Here is a 9,021-nt window from a genome sequence, read left to right on the forward strand (position 1 = left end):
GGATTCTGTAATAAGGTAACTGCTTTCATTTGAGCTAAGCATCCCTAAAACACTTGCAAAAAGACCCTTAATCATGTTAATCACTTAATTATTTTTAGCAATGCAGTTGTACAACTCCTTTGCTGTATGGCTTTCAAATCAGTAAGTCCTGAGCAAACCCCTCTAAATGCAGCTGAGTTTTTCAATAAATATCTACTGTTAAAAGCTAAAAGATGTTCAGGTACTGGTTCCTGATATTAGCATTTAATAGTTGTTGCCTTGTTGAGAAAATCGTTCATAAACAGGGAGTACAGGGCTGGAAATAAGACCAAATTGTTGGGCCTGAGTATCAACAAAACTATCCTAAGCACGATTTGACAGTTGTTTTCCTCACTTAAAAAAAAAAAAAAAAACCACCACTTTTTAAGCATGCAGGATTGATCAACAGGAATTCCCTCTGCAATGATGATGTAAATCTGTGACTAAAAACGGGCTCTTAAGTACATGTGAAACACTTGTTAGTTTATGTTTTCTGATGACTTAGCCAGACTGTGCTGGGAATGTTTTTCTCCAAGACTGAGCTTGCAAAGTAATGTTGGTACAGAAAACAAAATTAAAACTGAACTTTTTTAGTCACTGTCTTTTTCCTCTCTTTGTTATTCTTGTTTCATTCTCACAGAAATAGGATTAAGATACAAGAGAAGCTCTTCCATCTTAAATAACTTCCTATTGAAAAATTTCTGCAGTAAGTATGGCCAGACAAAAGGGGGCTTTTTGGGGTTTTTTTTTGCCTACAGATAAAGAAAATAAAACGTTGAAATTACAGTCTTGCTAAAACCACATAAAAAGGCAGGTAGGAACAATTTATTCTTTTTTCAGCAAGTTTTACAAGGACTTTTAAAATATTTTTCATTGTGATGTAATTGTGATGTATGACTGAATTAACTAATGTTTTCATAAATTTCAATTTCACACGCCTAATTTGGGGTCAGATATTATGTAATGTACTTCTGTGTTCCTTATTCTGATAATTTTGAAATGAAGGTTTATAATCTTATCATACCTGTGTTGTGCCTGAAATGCCACAGAGATTATTTCAAGCTCATGTGAAAAGAAAAAAAAATCATCTCTACCGTAGAACTTACAGACCAACAAAAAAAATTTAAAAAGTAATTTTGATGAAAAGATAATGCGGTGTGTAATCTTTAATGTTCTGTTAAGCAAAGTTTTGCTGAGGAATTTTTCTTAGATTTAGTATAGGTAATCTTTGATTTTTTTGTGTCAGTTGTCTTTTCTTTCTCCTTCAGATCTGCACTCCACTTTGTTTCTTCAGATCCCATAAAAGCAACATTGCAAATATGTTGTTTGAGTTTTTGCCTAAGCAGCTGGTTTCTTTGGTCAGCCTGGAATGTCTATCTGGACAGTTCCCACCTGTTCAACAGGTGTCTTAATCTCTGCAGTGATTTGGCCTTAACTAGTCTGTGTTTCTTTATAAAAATAGAAAAGTATCTTTGTCTAGTTTTGTTTTAGGGGTTACTCCTGTAGAGATGCTATAAACCTAATAAAGATGTTTAATTTTACCAGCAATCCTTTTTTTCCTCAGCCACTGAAGTAAAAAATAAACATTGATTTCAAGAATTCTAATATTATTTTCTTAATAGACTAGAGAAATGACATTTTACAGCCATGGGAGAAGAATCCTTCCCTCTGAAATACGTACACAGCTGAAGACATGAATGAGTTCAAATTCCAAGGGACTAAGAGGCAAACACTTTGAGGGCTGGCCCTCTTTAAACACTGTAGTTTGATCCTTTTCAAAGGCTATTTACCAATTAAATTGTAAAAAGTAATTTTCAACTTTAATTCAGGAAAGGGCACAGTAGCAAGGGCACAGTATATAAATACAACTTTTATTTTCCTTAGTTACTAATAATAAATGTTTATGTTTGTTAGGGTTGGTATTTATTGCTTGCAGTAATGCATGTTCTGCTTTTACCAATACTAAAGCAAATGATAAGGATCTTATGATAAGGACAGCTTAGCAGTATCTCAGAGTGGATACTTTCCATTCTAACCTTCCTGCTCACAGGTTATTTCATTTTAATGAGAGGGCCAGTGTGTTTCCTTACATTTGGTCTTCTTTGAATTCGACCATTAATAGATATTTTCTAAGATTTGATCTCAGTACTGTCATCCTTTAAATTTTTTTTTTGCTAAGTAATTTGAGGTTGGAATGCTGCAAGTGGAATAAAAAGAAATGGTATTATTTAATAGCTGTGGTGATTCTGGGACGTTCTACGGGTTTGCAAGATCTTGTGGAAGGCAATAAGAAATATTAGGTGACTGTAGTTCGTAATAGTACTTAGTAGACTATAGCTCTTAACAGAATATATGGGGTTTAAATACCTGCAATGTTCCCTACTTAGTTCTTGGTGACAGTGCAATTGGTTCTTCTTCTGTGACAAGTAAGGCTTCTGAAAGGATATTCAGGTCTGCTAAAGTTTTGTACTAGACCTGCCTGAATAGTGCAGAGTGTTTAGTCCAATGAGAGATTTCATTTTGTATCATGTATTTTTTAAGCAGAGCTGTTCAGAGACTCTTAATAAACCTGTAAATGCTGGGTATGTCATTCTATCCAAAAGGCCACCAAAAAATCAAGAAGTCTCTTCCTCAGGATGTTCTAAAGGAATTTTGATGGCCTCTAGAGAAAATTAGCTTTAGTATGTCACACTAGGTTTTGGGTTTTTTTCAAAGATTGCCAAGTTTTTAACAGTGCTTCAAAGTCTGATCAGAATCAATGGTTTTACAAATAAACAACCAACCCCTCATGTATTTCTCTTTTAAAAACAAAGCCTGACTTTGATCTCCTTTTTGAGTCCAAAACTCAGGTTGCATTCCACTGGCCTTCCACCAAGGAAGGGTTACCAGTTAACATTGGTTTTGAAAGACATTATCTGTCTTGTGCCCATCTCCAGCTGAGGAAGGAAGCACTGAAAGTTGAAGAACTCCACTGAGGTTATGATGTTCTGTGCCACTTTTGAAGTCTCATTTTAATTTTACCAAAACCAAATGCTTCAGGTATAAAACAATTCTAATAGAAAAATATGTTTCTTTCTGTATTTCATATTTGAATATGTGTTTATATAGGTATGTTGAAATAAATTTAGTACAAAAGAAAATAGTTCAGGACTAAAAAAGTCTAGAGAGCTCATGCCCTGAGAAATCACATTTTTAAACATAAAGAAGCCTTCAAAGTGCATCTGCTTTTCTAGATTCAAGCTGATTGACACCATAGAGTTTTTACCATACTTATTTACACTAGATTTGCAGAGTAGGATCAGTGCTTAGAACTCTCCTAAATGGAAGAGCCATGCCTGCCCAAGGAAGGATTTGCAGTCCCAGGGGAAAAGCTCTTTGAACTGTTGATGCAATGTGCCAGGATAGTTGCATGAGTTTTTTATGGTGAAAAATGTCTTGGGAGGTTCTCTCTTCTGAGCTGGTGAAAGGCAATCTCCTGGCCTGAAATACAGCAACTTTAAATGACTTCTTAATGGTCAGGAGAAATTTTCTAGAAACTGGAAAAAAAGACAAGGTAAGAATACGTCAATGCTCTGTCAGTTCACATAACATTGGTACATACTGACCTGAATGTGACTGCTGAGTGTCAGACTCCCCCTGCTACTGACACAACCAAAACACAGAGGATGAAGTGCTCTGTTCTGACAATGGGGTAAGAAGTAATGCTACTATTTTAGCTGTAGTTGGCAAATGCATTGGAACTACTGAGATTTACTCCTGTTGGGAAAATTAATTCACAAACACCAGAGGTTAATGTCCAAGAAGGAGACAGAGGAGTCCTGTAACTTTATTTGAATAAAGGAAGAGGCCATGGGGCATTTCCCCTCTGGTCTCTCAAATTTTTGGAGGAAGCAGCCTCCTTTTTATCCTAATTTCCTGGCTGCATTTCCCTCTCTCTACCAGTTGGCTGAGGTATTTGAGAGGTACAGACTTCCCAAAACGCCTGACTCCCTTCTAATGTATAACACCCCCTCACACCTTTTTCTTTTCCTTGTGTCAATTAGTGGAATTCTTTACGGAATTTATGGTTCTTCCCATTGTTTCTTTCATCTCTCAGTATCCACTTTTATTTATCAGCAGACCTATAGTTTGTTTGTAAATTTCTCATTCCATTTAACAATCAGTGGAATCCTTCCCATTGTTTCTTTTATCTCTCAGTATCTAGCTTTATTTACCAGCAGACCCACAGTTTGTTTGTAAAGACAAGTCCCTCATTCCTTTCACTCCAAATTCTCCTGTGGTTTTTGTTTTGAAAAGCTGATAGCAATGTTCGCTTTTTGAATATGTAATCACATTATTTACTACAAATTACAGCAAAATTATGTTCAGTTATTATGGACAGAATATGCTCTGTAAATTCATCAATGAAACTTGCATGTGACTACAGTTCCACAAATCCTGAATTGTTTTCTCTTTTTCTTGGTAGGAATGGAAGAATGTTTTTATGTTGTCTTGTGAAAGGAAGCTGAAACTACGTGGTTTCAATTTACCGACTGGAAGATGTGGAGGATACTGTAACTGGAAGGCAGGTGCACTATAACAGAGTCAGGATGCTCTGTCAGCCGTGGTCAAAGGAAAACAGCAAGCTGCTGTTGTCAGGTGGGTAACAGAAACAGGATAAATTGGCATGGGTAGAGAAATTGTACTAGAACAAAACAGTCAAATCATTTCCTCAGTGTTGCATCATCTAAATTTAGCATAGTATCTATGAAACAAGGCAAATCTATGATTTTAAAATTCTCATAAGTTACACACCTTTGATGAAACGTCAGCTGGCAGCAGCAGCCCAGTAAATCCTCCTATAAAGGCATTTTTAGTCACCCTCAATTTTCTGCAGTGTGCTTAAAACTATGCCAAGCATGGGAAAGAAATGAGAACAAGTGTGCCACCTTCATGAGACACAATAGTTGGAATAACAAAAAGCTTTTGTGGCTCTTCAGTTATCGTGTATAGAAGACATGCTGAAAACTCTGAATTCAGGCTTGTAAACACCAAGTAGGATTCCAATATGTGCCTTGGTGTGTGTGGAGTGATTTCTATACAAACCATGCCAGCTGGAGAGAAGATAGCAGACCTTTGTGTTTGGCTGATTGCTGCAGCAGGTACAAGCTTTAAAGGTTTACAATATCCATATAAATGTCCACAGAGTACACGGGAGGTCAGGTAATGAGATCTGAACGTGCGTGACAGAAGTTCTGCACCCTCTGCCTATTTCAGCATTTTTGAGTTCCTTAATGCAGTTATACAGTTCAGATTGTGCTTTTGATGTTATTGTCTTCCATGAACTTGATCTCATTACTTAGTGTGGTTCAAAGGTTACCAAAAGTAATTTATTTCCATTCTGGATGTTGAAAGTAAAATGAAGAATGATTACAAGTTTGTTGGTGTTTTTTTTTTTCTTCCTTACTTTTCCCACATATTCCGGATTTGGTTTTTTCAGTGCAGTTTTCTCCCATCTACTAGAAAGGAAGGAAGGACTATGCTTGGGGAGGGCATTGCCTGAGAGGCAAATGGGGCAGTCAGGAAACAAAAGCTGCAGCTGGGTGTCCTGACATTCCACTGAAACAGGCTGGATTAAGAGTGAGACTGAGAGAAAAAATGTGGACGGACTACCCTGTAGGTTTGGCTGGGTTTTGCTTTTTGGGGTGACTGAAGAGACGGGGTGTCTCCATGGTTTGCATCAAGGAAGCCGATTTTATTGAACACACACTGCTGGTTACCTTTCAAGCAGGAGCTAAAAATAACTACTTGCTTAAGTGATAACAGCCATAACAACCATATCTGTGTCTCTTAGCAACACTGCTTGACTCTGGGCCAGCACAGATCTGCACAGGCCTGTAGTGTCTTGCCCACAAATACAAATATACCCTGATCTCTTCCTCCTGCAGGGTCCTGCCTCGACCAGCCAGGGCTGGTGCCCTCCAGCACATCCACTTCTGCCATGAGCTCAGCAGTACTTGGGGTGCTGCTTCCCACTGTATTCCCACATTGCTTGGCTGTGTGTGCTGGTTCAGGGGAGGAAGGAGCTCTTTCCCTGTCTCCCGGCCGCTCAGAGCTCAGGACTGAGCGTGAGGTGCCCAAACGCCAGGACCGGCTCCTGCCGGGCCCTCTGCCCACGGCACAGCCCGCGGCCACTCCTGTGTGCTGCGCCCCCGGCCTGCTGCGCTTCTCCTGCACTGCCAGTCTGCTTAATGGTTTTATTTCCCGGGTGTTTGGGGGGTCCCATTGCTGGTAGCCCGGCAATGGCCACCAGCTGCCCCCGTGACCTACCGTGACGTCCCACGACCGCCCGTCCCCGCCAGGCCGCCCACGGCGCCCCCTGCAGCCCGCGGCAGTCACCGCACCCACCCACCGGCCGGGAGCCACCAGCGCCACTGCTGGCCGTGCCTGGAACTGCACTGCAGGAGAGTGCTGAGAGAGCAGGGACAGACTGCAGTGGGTTGTCTGATCTTTGCTTGTGGCTGCTGGTGGTGTTGTTCATTTGTCTTGTTGTTTATACCTATATATATGTATATATGTGTACATTTGTGTATATATGTATCTATGTATATATGTATATATGTGTATATGTATGTGTATACATATATTAATAAAGAACTATTATTCCTTTTCCCCATATCTTTGTCTGAAACCCCGTATTTTCAAATTTATAATAATTTGGAGAGAAGGGGGTCATATTCCCCATTCCAGGAAGGTTCCTACCTTCCTTGGCAAAGACCTGTCTTTTGAAGCAAGACACCACACTAGTTTGAAATCTATAACTTTGTGTTTCCCAGAGGTTGCCTCCAAAGATGACACTACAGTCAATGTTATCAAATTATTAGCCTGCTTATCTGTTAGCAATATGTCAGTTTTGTGTGTAGTAGCAAGGAGTGGAGAAAATTAAGCTGGTCAATGGCTAGTACTGGGCAGTACTAGAGCTAGGGGATTGTCGTGGTTTGAAAGCAAAACAAGTGAGAGGCTCCAAGTCAGAAATACAATTTAATAAGAAGAAAGGTAAAAATAAAATAAAATAAATGCAATAGCACAAAGGACCACTGACAGAGTCAGAATACAACCTGAGCAGGGTGGTGGAAGCAGTCCAGATGAGGTGCTCTTCCTGAAGCAGTGATCCTGTAGAAAGGTCTGCTCCTCTGGGAATCCAGTGGGAAAGGGCTGCTTGTCCTGTCCCAAATCCCAGCTTATATCCAGGTGGGAATGCTTGGCTCCTCCCCCTGTGTGGAGCATCTCCCAATGGGATGATGAGTCGTGCAGTGGGTCCTTTATGGCCCATTAAACAGAGATAACTCCTGGAGGGAGTTACCTGTGAGTCACGGGCAAGGTGTTGATGGGCCATTAGCAGAAGAGCCCAAAGGAAGGGGCCTGGGAAGAACACTGTCCCAGCTGGTTTAACAGTTCATGAAGATGGTGATAGAATAAATACTTTGTGTACATCCTACACTGCAACCTAGGACAGGGATCTAAAAAACAGTAGTAGCAGAGGAAGTCCAGTCACTAGTGGGAGTTCAGCAGGGACTCTTCAACATCTTCATAGACAATTTGGATGCAGGACTCAAAGGGATATTAAGCAAGTTTGTGATTGACACTAAATTGGGAAGAGCTGTTGAATCCCTTGAAGGAAGACCCTGGACAAATTAGAGAGCTGAGCAATCACCAGCTGAATGAAGTTTAACATGAGTAAGTGCTGTGTTCTCCATGCGGGATGGGGCAAACCTGCATGTATGAATTGACTAGGGAATTAGGCTGGAAAGCAGAACCACAAAATGGGTCCTGGGGGTCCCTTTCAGTGGCAAGTGGAGTTTGAGCCAGCAGTGCCCTGGCAGCCAGGAGGGGCATCCCTGCCCTGGGGCACCAGCCCAGCACTGCCAGCCAGGCCAGGGAGGGATTGTCCTGCTCTGCTCTGCATTGGGGAAGCCTCACTTGGGGTGCTGGGGGCACTTTGGGGTGCTACACCCCAATATAAGATATAAAGCTATGAAAGACTGTGCAAAGGAGGCTGCGGAGGTGGTGAAGGGTCTGGAGGGGAAGTTGTATGGTTTGTTCAGCCTGGAGGAGATCAAGAGGGAACTTCACTGAAAACCTCAACATCCTCACAAAGGGCAGTCGAGGGGCAGACAGCAATCTCTGCTCTCTGTGACCAGTGATAGGACCCAAGAGAACAGCATGACATTGTAGCAAGGGATGTTTAGGGATGTATTAGGAAAAATGTTCTCTTCCCCAGAAGGTGGTCAGGCACTGGAACAGGCTTCCCAGGGCAGGGCTCATGGCCCCAAGGCTGGCAGAGCTCAAGGACCATTTGGACAATGCTCTCAGGCACAGGGTAGGATTGTATCTCCATCACTTCTGAACTTAAGAAATAGTTTAAAATAAGAAGAAAATAATTTTTGGCATTAAAAGAGCAAGAAGAGCCACTAGAAACCAATCCAGTTAAAGACATTTTGTATGTTTTGGCAGCTAATCTTTTTGGCTTCAGAATATCAGAAACTGAGGATAATTCCAGGAGGTGCAGTTAAGGAGAGTTTAACAGCATTATTATTATTACTATAACCAAATGTCACAAGGAACAGTATTTCTGAAACTCATTTTATTTTATCAGAGCAACAGGAAAAATAGCTTAAATAAAGGGGTATCAGGCAGACAGGTCTGAAGACAAGATGCACTTCATCATAGTGTGAAACACTAAAGAATAGAGTGATCAGCAGTTCTTGGGTACAGCCACCAAGGATTTGTGAGAAGTGATGAGGCAAGACAGTATTACACTTGGTTTTGCATGGCCTGAGTTTTGGTGGTGGGAGGGCCACAGAAGTGACTTCTGTGAGAAGCTGCTGGAAGCTTCCACCATGCCCAGCAGAGCCAAACCCTGATGACTCTGGGGATGGACATGGCCAAGGTAGGGCCAATGAGAGAGGCTGGTAACCCCTCTGTGATAACAGAGTTAAGAAGAAAATCACAACAAAGTGGGCG

General features: G+C 41.1%; 1 long non-coding RNA gene across 1 annotated transcript; it reads left to right on the forward strand.

Moving 5' to 3' along the window:
* Nucleotides 1-510: 510 nt before the first annotated feature.
* Nucleotides 511-6,258, forward strand: LOC310914320. Its single transcript, XR_014591001.1, has 3 exons — nt 511-724; nt 4,484-4,656; nt 5,946-6,258. It is a non-coding gene; the product is annotated as an uncharacterized lncRNA (long non-coding RNA).
* The last annotated feature ends 2,763 nt before the right edge of the window (nt 6,259-9,021 follow it).

The sequence above is a fragment of the Zosterops lateralis genome, assembly GCF_965231275.1.
Source record: "Zosterops lateralis genome assembly, chromosome: 12".
Taxonomy (NCBI): domain Eukaryota; kingdom Metazoa; phylum Chordata; class Aves; order Passeriformes; family Zosteropidae; genus Zosterops; species Zosterops lateralis.